This window comes from Papio anubis, chromosome X (genome assembly GCF_008728515.1).
Source record: "Papio anubis isolate 15944 chromosome X, Panubis1.0, whole genome shotgun sequence".
Classification (NCBI taxonomy): domain Eukaryota; kingdom Metazoa; phylum Chordata; class Mammalia; order Primates; family Cercopithecidae; genus Papio; species Papio anubis.
The window spans coordinates 71,896,484-71,915,580 of NC_044996.1; the positions used below are offsets into that span (position 1 = coordinate 71,896,484).

General features: G+C 37.8%; 1 protein-coding gene across 2 annotated transcripts in view; it reads right to left on the reverse strand.

Annotated features, from left to right (window-relative positions):
• TENT5D (terminal nucleotidyltransferase 5D) overlaps nt 1-19,097 on the reverse strand; it is an 88,805-nt gene that overhangs the window by 13,900 nt on the left and 55,808 nt on the right. Inside the window, exon 3 of one of the 2 annotated variants that reach the window (XM_003917930.3) lies at nt 10,955-11,088. The gene's annotated coding sequence lies outside the window, so the exon portion shown is untranslated. Of the gene's footprint in view, nt 1-10,954; nt 11,513-19,097 lie in introns of those variants that run through there. The other variant, XM_021933139.2, reaches the window with a different exon arrangement.

Here is a 19,097-nt window from a genome sequence, read left to right on the forward strand (position 1 = left end):
CTAATGTTTCACCGGGGCCATAGGAAGGGAAACCAGAGCTAGTATTAAAACAATCCCTCCGTTAAAGAGTCTTGCCCAAATCCAACTACTACATAATCTCTCTCAGGCCACTAGGGTACCTTGGGAGCCTCATGGGCCAAGTGGGTCTAGGAAACCAGCAAGATGGAGGGCTAGGGTCACTCTGGGTCACTTAGAAAAGAGAAAGGAGACACCTTCCCCCCTCCTCTTTTCTAGTTGGGTAACAAACCATCTGAAGTCTGTACTCCTCTTGAGTGCATTCTAAAACTCCTTTGACCCTAGGACTCTAGGAAACTCCTTTGACCCTAGGACTTTAAAGAAACAAAAACGGCATATATTCTATTGTACAAGCACGTGGCCATCTTACCAACTGCAGGAGGGAGAGAAGGCCTGGCCTCCTCAGGGAAGTGTTAATTTCAACACTATCCAATGACTAAATCTTTTCTGCAGACCGTAGGGCAAATGGTCTGAGGTTCCCTACATACAAGCTTTCTTTGCCTTGCAAGATAACCCAGATCTTTGTAAGCACTGTAAAATTAATCCTGCCCTCTTGGCAGTCATATCAGCCAAGCCTACAAAAAATAACTCCCCAAAGTCAGAAAAACAAACCCCTGGGTAACTCTCAAATGCAACTTTTAAATGCCCTACCTTTCCCCCTTATCCAGGGCCCCCAGCAGTCATATCATCAGCTCCTCTGGCTGTAACACCCAAGAAACCCCCAATTTCGCTGCTGTTTCTGCAGGAAATGACCAATGGACATGGTACTATTGGGGTTCAAGTTCTCTTCTCATTGCAGAACCTTAAACAAACAAAGGGGGTCCTAGGCAAGTTTTCTAATGACCCCAATAAGTATATAAAGACCTTCCAAAATCTAACCCAAGTGTTTAATCTTGCATGGGGAAATGTTTTGTTACTCCTAGCCAAACCCTAATGGCTGCCAAAAAACAGGCAGCCCTACAGGCAGCAGAGAGATTCAGAGACAAATACCATGTCTCCTATAGCCAGTCAACAGAGAAATCCAGTCAAAAGGGAAAAGACGGTGAAGAAGGAAAAAAAAAAAAGCAGGATCCTCATTCCCAATAGAATGCAGAGAACCAGAACCAAACATCTTAATTACTGTAAACTGTCTTTGTTAAATAAAAAACCAGATGGCCTTTTTAAAAAGGCTGAGAGAAACTTTAGTGAAACACACCTCCCTATCTCGTAATTCAATTGAGGGACAGATAATCTTAAAAGACAAATTTATTACCCAGGAAGCCCCTGATATCAAAAGGAAACTACAAAAGCAGGCTATGGGACCAAAGAGTACCTTATAAAAACCTCCTGAAGGCAGCCTCCTCGGTCTTTTACAACAGAAACCAGGAGGAGGCCCAGGAAAAAGAGGGGAAACACAAGAAAAGAACAGAAGCAGTAGTGGCCACTTCACAGGTCTATAAAATCCAGAGTCCTGGCTGGGTGCAGTGGCTCATGCCTGTAATCCCAGCATTTTGGGAGGCCGAGGCGGGAAGATCACTTGAGGTCAGGAGTTCGAGACCAGTCTGACCAACATGGTGAAAAAAAAAAAAATACAAAAATTAGCTGGGTGTGGTGGTGGGGACTTGTAATCCCAGCTACTTGGGAGGCTGAGACAGGAGAACTGCTTGAACTCAGGACGTGGAGGTTTCAGTGTGCCACTGCATTTCAGCCTGGGCAACAGAGCAAGATTCTGTCTCAAAAAACAAACAACAACAACAAAAAATCCAGAGATCCCTGGTGCACCTGCTAATTGCTATCAGTATGGCAAACCAGAACACTTCAAAAGGGAGTGCCCAGGCAATAAAAAAGCTACCTCAACTCTGTCCAGCTTGTGGTAGGGACCACTAGAAGGCAGAGTGTCCCCAGAGGTGCAAGTCACCAGGTCCAGGGCCTGTCTCACAAATGATCCAGTAGGACTAATGGGTCCTGAGGCTCAACTCCCCGGCTCCATCAACTCAGACTGCCATTATGACCTAGGGACCCTGGGTAATTCTGGAGGTAAAAGGGAGGAAGGTAAACTTCCTTCTAAACACCGAAGCTGGTCTTTCTGTTCTCCTCCCTAATCTAGGCCTCCCTTCCTCCTATTGCACAATCGTGAAGGGCTTTGCACTAAAAGCTCTTCATAATTTCTTAGCTAAAAGGGAATATAGGGCCTCAAAATCTAAAGCTCAGCTCTGTCAGACTTCAGTAAAGTACGTGGGTCAGCCTTATCAAAAGGGATGAGAGCACCAGGTGAGAAAAGGATTAAGCCCATTTCCTTTAACAGTTAAAGAGGATTCTTAGGCATTAATGAATTTTGCAGACTGTGGGTACCTGGGTACAGTGGAATAGCTCATATACCACCTCACGAAAGAAACTCGAGCAGATAAAACTCACTCCCTAACTTAAGAATATAAAACTTAAAAGCTTTCAACCAGTTAAAGCAAGCCTTGCTTGAAAGCAGCATCCTTCTTCAGTCTTCCCATAGGGAAGGCATTTAATCTCTATGTATCAGAAAGGAAGGTGATAACCCTGGAAATTTTAACTAAGGCTCAAGATGCAGCTCAACAATCAGTGGGCTATCTAAGCAAGGAATTTAACTTAATGGCTAAAGGATAGCCAGCCTGCCTCTAAGAAGTTGCAGCGGTGGTTTTGCAGGTGCCAGAAGCCAACAGGTTAACCATGGGGAATAACTTAACTGTTTATACCCCACACAATATAGCAGGACTGCTGTCCTCTAGGGAAAGTCTCTGGCTAACAGACAATCACCTCCTCAAATATCAAGCTTTGCTGCTAGAGTGATCTGCAGTCAACCTAAAAACCCCACTTTGTCTGAATGCAGTCACTTTCTTCCAGAGAAAACTAGAAAACCTAAACATTACTGTGAACAGATAGTGGTATAAACCGATAAAAGAAATAATAAAAATCACTGTTTATATTCTCTGTAGTTTTAATAAAAATAATTTTCTTAAAAAGTTCTCAGCTTAATTAAAAGTGGATATCTAAGTTATAGGTATATTTTTAAAGGCCTTTATGTTTTTTCCTCTTCATAAATGTTGTTTTTCTGGAAAAAGCTTTTTCTCAGTCAACTGATTTATTTTTCTCCACTCTGTATTGCCACTCTTGGTGCATGCATAAAAGGCCCTAGGATAACTTCTGGTAACCCAGGACTCCTTGAGAAAACAGAAAAGTCACCACAAATCCCATCTTGGGAAAAATATCTGTTTTCCTCATTAAACCCCTGAAATTAGAGGCAAATAAATATCTCTCAAAATCTGTTTTCACCTTCCAGGTATGCCTGTTTATCAGGTTGCAGAAACTACATACTTTCTGAGCCCTATTCTTAAATGGTTCCACCCTAAGCTGCTGGATTTTCTTCTGCCTGGCTGTGTAGTTATACATGTGTTGCGTGTGTAATGTCTATTTAAAAAGAGTTCTATTTAATTAACTTGAAAAAGGAACATCACACACCGGGGCCTATCACGGGGAGTGGGGAGTGGGGAGTGGGGAGGGATTGCACTGGGAGTTATACCTGATGTAAATGATGAGTTGATGGGTGCTGACGAGTTGATGGGTGCAGCACACCAACACGGCACAAGTATACTATGTAACAAACCTGCACGTTATGCACATGTACCCTAGAACTTAAAGTATAATTAAAAAAAAAAAAAAAAAAAGAAAAAGGATAAGCACTTGGATCAAATATTTTTTAAAGGGAAAAATAAAAGCTCTGGTACCTTTCAGTTCATATGACTTTAATCTTTAAAAACTAAAAACAGCCTTAAAGATTACTGGTAAAATGCAAATATCTTCAAAATATAAATAGGTAGTCTAAATTATGCAAGTCACATACTAGTTTTGCTAAATATTTTAAGGTTTTAAACTGCTTCTTTGGCGTTTAAAAACTGTTCAACTTGCCTGTTTCACAATGGGTAATGTCTGGGGACATACGAAAGTAACCATGCCCCTAATAATGCTGAAAAAAGTCAAACTTTATCTGCACCTACTATATAATTAAAACAACTTACCAAGTTTCACATTAAAGTTAAAAATTGCTAAGAGTTACCATTATAACATGTAATTAAGTCTACTGTATTAGTCTATTTTCATGCTTCTGATAAAGGCATACCTGAGACTGAGAAAAAAAAAAGAGGTTTAATTGGACTTACAGTTCCACTTGGCTAGGGAGGCCTGAGGATCATGGTGGGAGGTGAAAGGCACTTCTTATATGGTGGCAGCAAGAGAAAATGAGGGAGAAGCAAAAGTGGAAAGCCCTGATAAACCCATCAGATCTCGTGAGACTCATTCACTATCATGAGAATAGCACAGGAAAGACCAACCCCCAGGATTCAGTTCTCTCTCCCTGGGTCACTCTCACAACATGTGGGAATTCTTGGAGATACAATTAAAGTTGAAATTTGGGTGGGGACAAAGCCAAACCATATCAACTACTGCAAATGGATTTACATGCAAGGTGTGTGAAAAAAGTAAAATGTGTTTTTACTAAAAAAATTGTAAGAAGGCATGGAAATGTACATTTTGCCTAGGGATAAAGAATTTTCTCAAAGCAGAAGATTTAAGCAAACTATGGGAAAAAACTGCATGAATTAATCTTACCATGAAAACTCTGTACACACATATTAACTAAATTCAAAAGAGTATTACATATATTTTTCTTTAAGTTCAGCATTAAAATAAAAGCACAACAAGGTACTCTTTCAGCAAAATGTGTAAAGGGTTATAAAATGTTTGTAAAAGTCTCACATCATGATCAAACTGGTTAAAATTAAATATAATTGTCCATAAGGTTTCATTAAAATTGGGGTTAACATTAATAGTTAACTAATGCAAGGGTAAAATTTGGTTCTTTCTCTTGAACAGGATTTTCATGTAATACTAAAGGCTAATAAAAGGTTTTTGAGTTTTCAAATTTTTAAGTCATCATTTTAGAAAAACAAATAACTTATGGTAATCTAAAACTCCATTCATAACATCAAGTGTTTTAGATCAATAACATATTTAACAGGCTTCCCAAAATCAATTGTCTTTCCTGACATCTAGCTTTCGGATGCTACAGAGGGTATCTGGAATGTCCAGAAAACAGGTAAACAGAATTATTTAACATGTTTAAATACATGGAATTGCCAAAGTAATGTTTAATCTTCTTCAGGTTATATTTCAGTAAATATTATTATTATTAATTAATTAATTTATTTTGAGAAACAGTCTCACTCTGTTGCCAAGGCTGGAGTGCAGTGGCGCAATCTCGGTTCACTGCAACCTCCACCTCCCGGATTCAAGCAATTCTCCTGCCCCAGCCTCCTGAGTAGCTGGAATTACAGGTGCCCGCCACCACACCGAGCTAATTTTTGTATTTTTAGTAGAGATGGGGTTTCATCATATGGGCCAGGCTGTTCTCAAACTCCTGACCTCAAGATCTACCCACCTCAGCTTCCCAAAGTACTGGGATTACAGGCATGAGCCACCACACCCAGCCTTCAGTAAATATTATTAACATATGTTATAAAACCATATGGGATGTCTAAGGTTCTAATGTTTAAATATATGCTATCAATTATAATTGAAATTATCTTAAACTGTTGTAAACCACAAAAATAACCAAATTTCTTTGACAATCGTGTTTCTAATTGTAAACACCCTGATCATTTTGTCATTTAAGACAATTGTCTGCTTTAATCCTCTTCATAAAAGGTTTATACTCAGCTGTAAAACTTTAACAGGTGCTCTCAAATGCAGGTTTCTAATAATGGAAAAGCATACAGGATTAATAAAAAGCTGAAATGTTTATAAATATCAAGCAGAACAAGAGTTAACTGAATGGACTGAACTAATAAAAAGCTAAAATAATCTTTTTAACTTTTGCTCAAGATATTGCTAATCCTTGTTTTGTTTTTCAGTCAATAAAACTTATTTTAAACTAGATACAGCCTTTAACAATTAAGTAAGGTATACTTCTGTAAACAAAATGTAAAACATGTTTGTTTCTCTCTGCCTGGTTCCTCTAAAATTCAGACACTAGTTGTAAGCATTCTTAACTTCTAACAATATATTGTTTGCATCAGTGCAATAAGAATGCATTTTCTTTTGCAACAGAACAATTTAAAAACTGGTGTTTTGCCAAGGGTTTAACTAAAAGAATGTGTTTCCCTGTAAGAAGTCCAGCTTAACTTGAAAAGCCAATAAAAGCCCCTTGGAAAAATTGGCCTCATATTTTGTCTACACAGTCCCTGTACAGGGTTCCTAATCTGTGGTGAGTAAAAAAGTCACTTTCGGCCGGGCGCGGTGGCTCAAGCCTGTAATCCCAGCACTTTGGGAGGCCGAGACGGGCGGATCACGAGGTCAGGAGATCGAGACCATCCTGGCTAACACGGTGAAACCCCGTCTCTACTAAAAAATACAAAAAACTAGCCGGGCGAGGTGGCGGGCGCCTGTAGTCCCAGCTACTCGGGAGGCTGAGGCAGGAGAATGGCGGGAACCCGGGAGGCGGAGCTTGCAGTGAGCTGAGATCCGGCCACTGCACTCCAGCCTGGGCGCCAGAGCGAGACTCCGTCTCAAAAAAAAAAAAAAAAAAAAAAAAAAGTCACTTTCTAACAGGCCCAGAACACCATGCTCTTGAAATCTCAGGAAAAAAGGAGTTTACCCAACTCATAGGCATTTAAGGGTGCAAACTCATGGCTGTGCTCAGCTTTAAAAAGTCCTATCTAAGATTCCTTGTAAAACAAAGTTCCATCAAAGCCCATCTAAAAGGTCTATGTAAAGGTAATTATTCTTGCTGCAGTTTATGAAATAATCAGTCCAAGTATGAGACTGAAGTCGATTTTACAAACAACACAGTCTTATCATAATTTGTTTTTAACAAAAATGAGGACTGGAGAAAAAAATTGTTTCAAAACTTATACAGCTGTCATTAATTTCTAGTCTCAGTAGTTGTTTTCAAGTTTTTGCCCACCTACATATTAAACTAACCCTATTCCTGTAAATCGACCAGCAATCTCCAGCTACTGCTCAAAAGAAACAAAAGGGAATGGGTAATGTAGAAATCAAAAACAATATTCTAGTTCTGGAGAATTATCCCACAAGTCCTGCCAGGTAATAAAAGTAAATAAAGTGCCTATAAGTCACAAGTTTCTTTGTTTAAAAAGTAAAACCAAGAAAGCTAACCGAAGCCCAGCCCCTTGAATCCAAATCTTAACAGTCATAACTAGCCATCACTTAGCCTTGGAATTTTTAAGCCGTCTTTACCTCCACCCTTGTTTCATTGTAATACATGTACTCTAATAAACCACATTGTTTCTTCTCATCTAAAGGCTATCAAGCTACAAATGGCAATGCAAAAGGAACCATGCATAAACATGCCTTTCTTCCAAGGACCCTTAAGCCAGCCACAAAAGAAACCCTAGTTGCTGTTCCCCACACAACACCCCTCTCCAGCAAAAAGTAGCTAAAAAAATCAGCGCCTAATCTCCCTAACAGCAGTTAGGGTCTCCACTCCTGATGGGAAGAATAAGAGAGAAACGGTAGGCAGTTAGGGTGGGTTCTTGGTAAAACTCCTGAAATCAGAGAAACAGCCTGAAATATCAGGCTCCAGGCACAGATAAGAAAACTTGTACAAACCTCTGGCCCACTCAGATAAAGAAACAAGGTCCAACATAGAAACACCTTTGTTCTTTGTGCCTAAGACATGCCTGCAGCCACTGTAATAAGAGAACAAGACTCTGCATAGAAATGTCTTTGTCCTTTGTATAAGCAGCAGCAGGCTTCCAGGAAATAATCTCTTCTCCTTTTGTGGGCATATACATGGGGTGTTCCAGTAGGTTCTGGTGGGCACTTTTTTTTCCCTTTTCTAAACATGCTTTAAACCATAATCTTGGCCTCTATAAATCATTGCTTCAGCTTCTAATTCATCCCAGGGCCAAGGTCTTTGGCCAAGCTTTCACTTCAGCTTCTACTAGGTCCTGGACCAAGCTAGGTAGCCCCTATAAATCATCACTTCAGCTGCTGATTGGTCCCAGACCAAGCTAAATCACACTTGCTCCGAAACAGCCTACAAACTATGCACATTTCTTCCCTTACCAGTCCATAAAAACCCCGAACCCCAGCCTCACAGTGGGGAACCCATTTGGGCCCCACTCTCTGCTGCAGAAAGCTTTCTTTTCTTTTTTATTAAACTTTCACTTGAAACTCACCCTTGTGTCCACGCTCCTTAATTCTCTTAAATATAAAACAAAAAAACTCTGGATACTATCTCAAACAACAAAATACTGTTACATATTTTGCTGCATTGGGAAAACTACAACTGTAGCACTACCTCCCCTTGCTACTGTTCCTCTACCCCTTCCAGTGGCTGTAGCTGGTAGAGATTTATAGCTATGTGAATTCAACAGCCACCAAGTGAGCTTCTCTTGCTGCTGATGTACATGACGCAGAGTTGCTGCCTCTCCAAACTGCCACCAATTTCAGAGAAGCAAGCTGGCCAGAGAAATCTCCAGCCCCTTTTGAAGGGACTGGCTGATAATACTCTAGAGTACAATGGGCTTTCAAGCAAGCTGGGAGCTAAAGCCACCTAGTGAGACCAAAATGCCATTCTCTCTGCACTGGATGCTGTGCAACTCACCATGACACTCACAGTAAACCCAGTAACCTCATAAGCTTTTTCCACATCATTCCAAATCACTAACCCCTCTGTGGATAACCCTGTCAACACTGAAGGGGACTCCAGAATTATAGCCAACACCATATACAACTTTCATATCCCTCTTAAACACTGTCTGAGGAAGGAGGAAAGTAGCAACTCACCGCAATGTTTCTAGAAAAAGCTTTTTAAAAAAAAAAAAAAAAAAATTCTGTTCACAGCTCTCTCTCTGTCTACTCACCACACCCTCTCAGACATTAAAACTTACCTCACCAACTGCTGCTCTCCTCAAACCCATCCCATCAAGGAGAAACTACAGGGGTGTGGTGCTAGCATGAGGCTCAGGAGGGAGCCTGCTAGTAAGCAAGCAAAAGAAGGGGCCATTAAAGAAAGATAAAATGAAATGCATTTTTTTTTTTTTTTGAGATGGAGTCTAGCTCTGTCACCAGGCTGGAGTGCAGTGGCGCGATCTCAGCTCACTGCAATGTCTGCCTACCAGGTTCAAGCGATTCTCCTGCCTCAGTCTCCTGAGTAGCTGAGATTACAGGCATGCACTGCCATGCCTAGCTAATTTTTGTATTTTTAGTAGAGACGGGGTTTCACCATGTTGACCAGGATGGTCTTGAACTCCTGACCTCGTGATCCACCCACCTCGGCCCCCCAAAGTGCTGGGATTACAGGCATGAGCCACCGTGTCCAGCCATGAAATGCATTTTTTAAAGGGAGAGAAATAAAGAAAGAAGGAAATCATATGGATTGTACCTACCCCAGGTGGGGTGATCTCTTATTACCTTCCATTCTCCTTCATTGCTGAACTTTCTCCTGTGGGATAATACGACCTTTCTCCTTACCTACACCAAAAACTATTTTCCATTTTTTCTTATAAATAATGAATTTCCAACTTCCCACTCTGTAACCTCCACTTTTTCTCCCATTCCCCAACACACAAATAACTCCTCCTTCTCCTCACATTTCTTCAAGTATTTCCAACACAAATACAAATTTAAGTTCATGCTCAGAAGGCAGTTTTGCTGAAAGAAGTGGCATTTTTTTCTACTCAGTTTTTTTGTTAATTCTCCTTATCATGGGGAAGTCCCCTCCCTCATTTCAACACCTTCTGCTCTTGGTTTGGCTACAGATAAAATTTAAGTCCTCATGTTTCCTCTTGCATCTGCAGTTAATTTTCATAGGAGAAAAAGGGTGAATGATAATGACATTCTTTAAAGAAACAATTTCAAAATGCAGTCTTTGATATTTTACAATACAATTGGCTTAATAAAATCCACTAAGTTTATGATTAATTTGATTATTTTTCTAAACTTTACTTGCATTAAATTGTTCTACTAGAGGAAAATAAGGTAACTTCACTCTTAAAGTGCTTAAAAGCTATACAAGTGAGGTCAGGTGCAGTGGCTCATGCCTGTAATGAGGTCAGGAGATAAAGGCCATCCTGACCAACATGGTGAAAACCCGTCTCTACTAAAATACAAAAATATTAGCCGGGCATGGTGGTGCATGCCTATAGTCCCAGTTACTCTGGAGGCCGAGGCAGGAGAATCGCTTGAACCTGGGAGGCAGAGATTGCAATGAGCCAAGATCATGCCACTGCACTCCAGCCTGGCGACAGAGCAAGACTCCATCTAAACAAACAAACAAACAAACAAACAAACAAAAACTATACAAATGAGATAAGTCATGAGTGCTTTAAAGGAAAAAAAATAATCTGAAAAGGAAGTTCAGGACTATATAAAAAAATACACAGATATGTAAACATGCTTGGTTACCTGATAATAACTGGAACTAATTACTGTAGTAATTAAAAACATTTGATATCTAAAAAAGAATTAGGTGTAGTCTTTTACTTTAAATACTTCACTTCAGAAACAAATTAAATTTTGAAAATAATCCACCATCAGGCTATTTATTGAGATGTCAATGTGTCAATCAATGTAGGATGTAGTAAACTCTCTTACTCTGGAGTTCCAAAAAAACATAGTAATTCTTAATACTATATCAATATATCAGTTATATTATGTCTTTTATCTCTTACTCTTGAGCTAGTTCAGAAAATAAAATATTAAAACAATTATTGATGCCCTTTTAAACATATTAACTGAGTTCAATTTTACCACAGCCATGATTTTAGGCACAGTTATTAATGAAAGAGATAATTTTCAAAGATATTTTAGTTGAATCAAGTAAGTTTCTGGACAAAATATGAACATCAATTTTGATGTGTGCTCAGAGTTAAAACTAAAAGAAAAACTCCCTTTCTACAAGATTTCTCACCGTGTCTTCTGATAGTAGACTTTGCCAAATTTAACGAACAGTCCTACTTTGAAGACTAACGTCCTTTTCCAGAGTTCTTCTTCACCTGATCTCCCCACATTCTCTATACCTCACTTGCTGCAATACCAGGGTTACTGTTGCCAAGAGACAAGGAATATTATTATCGCATCATTAATGCTCTTATAGATGGGGGAATTTTCAAAAAAAAATTTAAATGGGGCAATTCTGAGTCCCAAATCTCAAAAAGGACAATGTTATATTGGATATATTAAAGATTAAAAACAAGTTCTTCAAGATACTTGAACTTAAGTTAAAAATAGTGAAGAGGGAGGAAGGAGAAAAAAATAGTGAAAATAACCAGTTAAACCATGTAGATTCGCATAGATAGGCAAACGTTTTTGTTTTGTAAGTATTGTAACTGCCTAAATGTGACTTCAAAATTAAGTTGCAATTTCTGAAATACAGAATTTGGGGAAATATTTTCTATTTAATTTTTACCCCCAAGGGAACGTACTTTTTTTTTTTTTAAATCCTTAAACAATTAAAAAGCGGCTAGTCATGGGGGCTCATGCCTGTAATCCCAGCAATTTGGAAGGCTGAGGCTGGAAGATTACTTTGAGCCCAGGAGTTCAAGACCAGCCTGGGCAATATAGAGAGACTCTGACTCTATAAAAAATTTAAAAAGCAATTAGCTCGGTGTAGGGATGCATATCTGTTGTCCCAGCTACTCAAGAGGCTGAGGTAGGAAGATTGTTTGAGCCCAGAAGGTCAAGGCTGAAGTAAGCCATGATCACACCACTGCACTCCAGCCTGAGAAACAGAGCAAGCCTTTGTCTCAAAAAGAAACAGTTAAAAAAGTATTATGGTTGATAAGTATTATTGTTTTGAGTGCCAATAACTAATTTCCAAAAAGAACATTTAAAAGACAGAGTTCTTCCCAACATAATGTTTTGTTAGAGTATGTCCAATTTATAGAAACTATCACATAACTGTTTTAATAAGAATATCAAAATTACAAAGATAGGCAATTAGGTAGATATAGGAAGAAAATTATTTGGCTAAGTCAGCGATCCATGTGATATTTTTATGATAGATAATTTATAGCATTTTCCAGTAAAACAGAGAAAAGACTAAATACATTTTGGAGGGGCCAAAGGTAAAACAAGATACCTGCTCAATGTTTTCCTGGCATTATAATATATGACAAATAAATAAATAATTTTAGTAACATTTAAAACTATAATCCTTGTATATAAAGAATGTTACATTGGAGTTTAATTTTAAAGAAAAATATATGTGTACAGTTTCTTAAAAACATGAAAATTACATTACATTATATATAATACTGAATATAAATTTTTAATTTTACACTTTTGAGTGTAGAATTTTTAAACATAATTAAATGGCAACAATAACTAAAAATTATATGATGCTTATAATGTGTCAGGTATTAAGTGCTTTAATTAACTCAATTCTCATTCAAAAGAATGCAAAGTATAGTGGAAGGGTCTATGATTCTGTTGAAAAAAAAAAAAAAATAAATTATGCAAAGAAATTCATGAAAAGAGTAACAGATAAAATGGACATGATGTACAAAGAGCTAGCTAGCTAGGCAGGGGTTGGAGGAGGGGTTTTAAGTAGAATAAGTAATCAGATATTTTGTAGGATGCCATTTAATATACAACCAAGGGGTATTGGAAAGAAATCTGAAAATGTCATAAGGCAGTTTCATTAATCAGCAATAATGAATTCTGTAAAGTACTACATGTTTAAAATAAAATACATATATCAGATATAGGTCAAATTCTCAATTATCTTTTTATAAAGATTTAAAAATATGTCTTTTACCAAGATAAAAAGTCAAAACAACATAATAACAAAGATAGTATAAGTATCAGTGAGAAAGAAGATGGGAAGAAGGAGTTTTGGGAGAAGAAAAAGACGAAACAGAAGTCAAAAGACAACTACTGCTAAATAGCTGTTTAGCAATCCAAATATTCTGGTTTCATCCCCATTCATTCCAAAGGCCATAATTCCCAATTTGACCAATAGTGTCATTCTCTTTTGACTCATTTTGGATATATATACTTTTTAAATCAACCAGAGTTTTGGGAGGCTGAGGCAAGAGGATCTGTTGAGGCCAGGAGTCAGAGACCAGTGTGGGCAACATAGCGAGACCCTGTCTTTGAAAAAAAAATTAAAAATATTAGTTGGGCATGGTGGCATGCACCAGTAATCCTATCTATTTGGGAGGCTGAGGTAGGATTATCGCTTGAGCTCAGGAGTTTGAGGCTGCAGTGAGCCATGACTGCCCCATTGCACTCCAGCCTGGGCAACAGAGCGTGAATCTGACTTAAAAAAAAAAAAAAATCATTAAAGATCCCTTTTCAAGTAAGAATGATTTTTATGTTACTGAGTGAATTGTGGCATTTTAGGGCAAAAATGCGGAAATATTCTCAGAGCTCAAAGACTGGTTCTCTGAAATAACTCAGTCAGAAAAAAAATTTAAAAAAGATTAAAGAAGAATGAATAAAACCTCCAAGAAATATAGGATAACGTAAAGCGACCAAGACTACATCTGACTGGCACCGCTGAAAGAGAGGGAGAGAAAGCAAACAACTTAGAAAACCTATTTCAGGATATTGTTCGTGAACATTTCCCAACCTCACTAAGAAGACTAACATCTAAATTCAGGAAATGCAGAGAATCCGTGCAAGATAATATACATGATGACCATACCCAAGACACAAAGTCATCAGATTTTCCAAGGTTGAAATGAAAGAAAAAATGTTAAAGGAAGCTAGAGAAAATGGAGCAGGTCACCTACAAAGGGAATTCCATTAGGCTGATAATAGACCTTTCAGCAGAAACCCTAAAAGCCAAAAGACATTAGGGGCTTGTATTCAGCATACTTAAAGTAAAGAAATTCAAAGTAAGAATTTCATAGCCAGTCAAACTAAGCTTCATAAGCAAAGGAAAAATGAGATTCTTTTCAGAAAAGCTAATGCTAAAGGAATTTATTACCACCACACCTGCCTTATAAGAGGTCCTGAAGATAGGGCTAAAAGTAGAAAAACAACAACAACAACAACAACAACTACAACAACAACAAACTATTACCAGCCACCACAAATACACACCTAAGCACACAGATGACTGATACAATAAAGCAACCACACAAACAAATCTGCATAATGAGTAGCTTATAACATGATGACAGAATGAAATCTGCACATATCAATACTAACCTTGAACATAAAGGTTTAAATGCCTCAATTACAAGGTACAAATTGGAAAGTTGGATAAAGAAACAAGATCCAATGGTATGCTGTCCTCAAGAGACCGATTTCACATATAATGACACCCAGACTCAAAGAAAAGGGATGAAGAAAAATCTTTCATACAAATGGAAAATAGAAAAAAAGCAGGGATTGCTATACTAATTACAGACAGAACAGATTTTAAAGCAACAAAAGTCAAAAAGGAGAAATCAGGAAATGATACAGTGGTAAAGGGTTCAATTCAACAAGAAGACCTAACTATTCTAAATATATATGCACCCAACACAGGAGCACCCAGATTCATAAGACAAGTTCTTAAAAACCTATAAAGATACTTAGATGACCACACAATAATAGCAGGAGACTTTAACCCCCCACTCACAGTATAAGAAAAATCACTGAGGCAGAAAACTAACAAAGGTATTCAGGACCTGAATTCAACACCTGACCAAATTGACCTAATAGACATCTACAGAACTCTCCTCTGAAAAACAAGAGAATATAAATTCACAGCTGCACATGGCACATACTTTAAAACTGACCACACAATCAGCCAAAAAACAATCCTCAGCAAATTCCAGAAAGAAAGAAAGAAAAAAAATCATACCAACCACATGTTCAGACCACAGCCCCCCTTCCCCACCCCAAACAGACATCAATGCTAAGAAAATTGCTCAAAACCATACAGTTACATGAAATTCAACAACCTGTGCCTGGATGACTTTGGGGTCAACAAGGAAATTAAGGCAGAAATCAAGACATTCTTTGAAATTAATAAGAAAAAGGGATAACATACCAGAATCCCTGGGACACAGCTAAAGCAGTGTTAAAAGGGAAGTTTATAGCACTAAATGATGACATCAAAACATTAGCAAGATCTCAAATTAACAAACTAACATTACAGAGGAAAAATAAAATGAGCAAATAAGCCTCCAAATCAGCAGAAGATAATATCATAATCACAGCTGAACTGAAGGAAATTCAGATGAAAAAAAACAAAAACAAAAAACACCATTCAAAATATCAATGAAGGCAGGAGTTGGTTCTTTGAAAGAATAAATATACAGAATGGAATACTATGCAGCCATAAAAAAGGATGAGTTCATGTCCTTTGTAGGGACATGGATGCAGCTGGAAACCATCATTCTCAGCAAACTATCGCAAGAACAGAAAACCAAACACCGCATGTTCTCACTCATAGGTGGGAATTGAACAATGAGATCACTTGGACACATGAAGGGGAACATCACACACTGGGGCCTATTGTGGGGAGGAGGGAGGGGGGAGGGGGGAGGGATAGCATTAGGAGATATACGTAATGTAAATGACGAGTTAATGGGTGCAGCATACCAACATGTCACATGTATACATATGTAACAAACCTGCACGTTGTGCACATGTATCCTAGAACTTAAAAGTATAATAATAATAAAAAAGATAGACAACTACCTAGATTAGTAAAGAAAAAAGAGAGAATATCCAAATAAACAAAATCAGAAATGACTACAGGGACATTACCACTGACCCAAAAGTAAAAAAACAAAACCTGAGTACCTCTATGCACACAAACTAGAAAACCTAGAATAAGTGGATAAATTCCTGTAAACATACAACCGACCAAGATTGAATCAGGAATAAACTCAATCCCTGAACAAACCAATAATGAGTTCTAAAATCAAATCAGTAATAAAAAGCCTAAAAATCAGAAAGTACCAAGACCAGACAGATTCACACTGAATTTTATCAAATGTATAAGGAAGAGCTGGTGCCATTCCTATCGAAACCAGTCCCAAAAACTGAGGAGGAGGTACTCTTCCCTGACTCATTCTATGAGGCCAGCAACATCTTGATAACCACAAAATGGCAGAGTCAAAACAAAAAAGAAAACTTCAGGCCAATATCCTTAATAAACATGGATGCAAAAATCCTCATGAAAACATCAGCAAACCGTATCAAGCAACACATTACAAAGCGAATCCATCATGATCAAGTAGGCTTTATCCTTGGGATGTAAGGTTGGTTCAACATATGCAAATCATTAAATGTTCACATAAACAGAACTAAAAACAACAACAACATGATCATCTCAATAGATGCAGAAAAGCCTTTTGATAAAATTTAACATCCATTTATGTTAAAAAATCTTAATAAACTAGATATTGAAGGAACATATCTCAAAATAGTAACAGCCATATATGTCAAACCCAAAGCAAAACATCATACTTAATGGGCAAAAGCTAGAAGCATTTCCCTTGAAAACCATAACAAGACAGGTATGCCCATTCTCAAGACTCCTATTCAAAATAGTACTGGCAGTCCTAGCTAGAAAAATCAGGTAAAACAACCAAACAAACAAAAAAATAAATACAGGGTATCCAAATAGGAAGACAGGAAGTCAAACTATCACTGATTGTAGATTATAATATTCTATACCTAGAAAACCCTATAGGCTCTGCCCAAAAGATCCTTTATCTGATAAACAACTTCGTCAAATCTTCAAGATACAAAACTAATGTATGAAAATCAGTAGAACTTCTCTACACCAACAACATCTAAGCTGACAGCCAAATGAAGAATGCAATACCATTCAAAATAACCACAAAAGGGATAAAATACCTGGGAATACATCTAAGCAGGGAGGTAAAAGATTGCTACAATGAGAATTACAAAACACTGATAAAAATATCACAGATAATACAAAAAAAGGAAAAGCATTTCATGCTCATATATAGGAAAAATCAATATTGTGAGAAAGGAAAATAAATCTTGGGACCCCCCAAATCACTAAGTTAAAGGGAAAAGTCAAGCTGGGAACAGCTTAAGGCAAACCTGCTTCCTATACTATTCAAAGTCATCCCTCTGAGGCTCACGTGAGACAAATCCATATCTCATTGCTTCCTCTCCCCTATTCCTTATGTAAAAATGCAGATTCACTGAGCCAGACTAAATTATGTATTCAGTAGAAGGCTGATCAAGGACTCACAGTAATGCAACCTTTTGTCTCTTACCTACTTCTAACCTGGAAATACCTACTTTGAGTTGTCCCACCCTACAAGACTGAACCAATATAAGTCTTACACATACTGACTGTAAGACCTGTCTTATGTCTCCATAAAATGATAAAAACAAATTGTACCCCTGACCACCTTGGGCAGATGTCTCAGGACTTCCTGAGGCTGTTGTGGGCAGGTCCTTAACCTTGGCAAAATAAACCTAAATTGACTGAGACCTGTCGCAGGTATTTGGGGTTCACATTTTGGTGGCCATGAAGGGATTCTGAGTGGAGGTACCCCTGATCTTTGACAAATCTCCTATAGGTACCAGCTTGAGCTATCTTTATGGTTCAAACCAATAGGACAATTTTCTGAGGCCTGGAAGCTCCCCCTCCAGAGAATCCCTGACCTCCCAAGCTTTAGTCAAGATCTAAAGTTTATTTCACTGTACAACTCCTTGTTTTTGATGTTTTACTTGCTTCCAACAACAAAGGCAAGTCTTCCCGCTTTCATGATGGAAGGCAGGTAACTCCTTCCTGGAGTTTGAGTCTGCTTCCAAAAGGGAAGGAGAGTTTGAGCTTTTTCCTATTTCTAGGATGACAGAGAACAGCTTCAGACCCATCCCTAGGTAAATACCTAAATTGGGATTTTGTTTTCACTAAAGTTAAGATTAAGAACCAGCTGGTCTTCATTTCTCCTTACCACTGGAGTGCTCAGTAATCACATAAATTGTGCAATTGTTTGCGTTGCTTAACTATTTTTTTTTTGTTTGCTTGTTTCTGTTTTTGTTGTTGTTTTGGTCTTTTTCCCATTGGGTTTGACCAACTCTATCTGACTTGATCAAATCCAAAGGAAAGCTCCATATTATGTGTGTATTACTTCATTTTCATGCTGCTGATAAAGACATACCTGGAACTGGGAACAAAATGAGGTTTAATTGGCCTTACAGTTTCACATGGCTGAGGAGGTCTCAGAATCATGATGGGGGTGAAAAGCACTTCTGATGTGGTGGAGGCAAGAGAAAAATGAGGAAGAAGCACAAGCAGAAAACCCTGATAAACCCATCGGATCTTGGAAGACTTATTCACTATCACAAGAATAGCATGGGAAAGACCAGCCCCCATGATTCAATTACCTCTCATTGGGTCCCTGCCCCAACATATAGGAATTCTGGGAGACACAATTCAAGTTGAGATTTGGGTGGGGACAAAACCAAACCATATTATTTTGCCCCTGGCCTCTTCAAATCTCATCTCCTCACATTTCAAAACCATGTCTTATGAATCTATAAGGTCTGCTCCTAACTACATGTCGAATACGTCTATGTATTTATGCATCAAGTATATGATGTTTCACTATTAAAAATGCATAGAAGTGCTCTAATCGGCTTTTTAAAAAGGTGCTTAAATCAAATACTTAACCAGAAAAATACAGACTTTAAGACAAATGCTTTTTCAAGTTCACATGGCTTAACTAAATCTTTAATAAATAATCTGGTTTTTAAAATTTGGTGAAAAAGAATTAGAAATGGCTTCAAAATTGTCAACATACATTATTTATGTCTGCTAGATGTCAAAATTTGGTATGAGGGTTATAAATCCGTAAATGCGGCTCAAAAGAATTATCTTTGTTTACATAAAATGTAATAAATAAGGCATTTAATATTGGGTGGTTAATGAAAACAACTAAATCTTGACTTATTGGCAAACAACAAACAAAACAAATAACATCAAAACAAAAAACTCACATTTATCTAATCATAATGTTCTTACTTAGGAAAACCTGGAATCCATAGGTTATAAAAATGTTTAACAAGAAAACTTTAAACTTTAAATAACTATCATAGTTTTCATAAGTAATCTGGGTAAA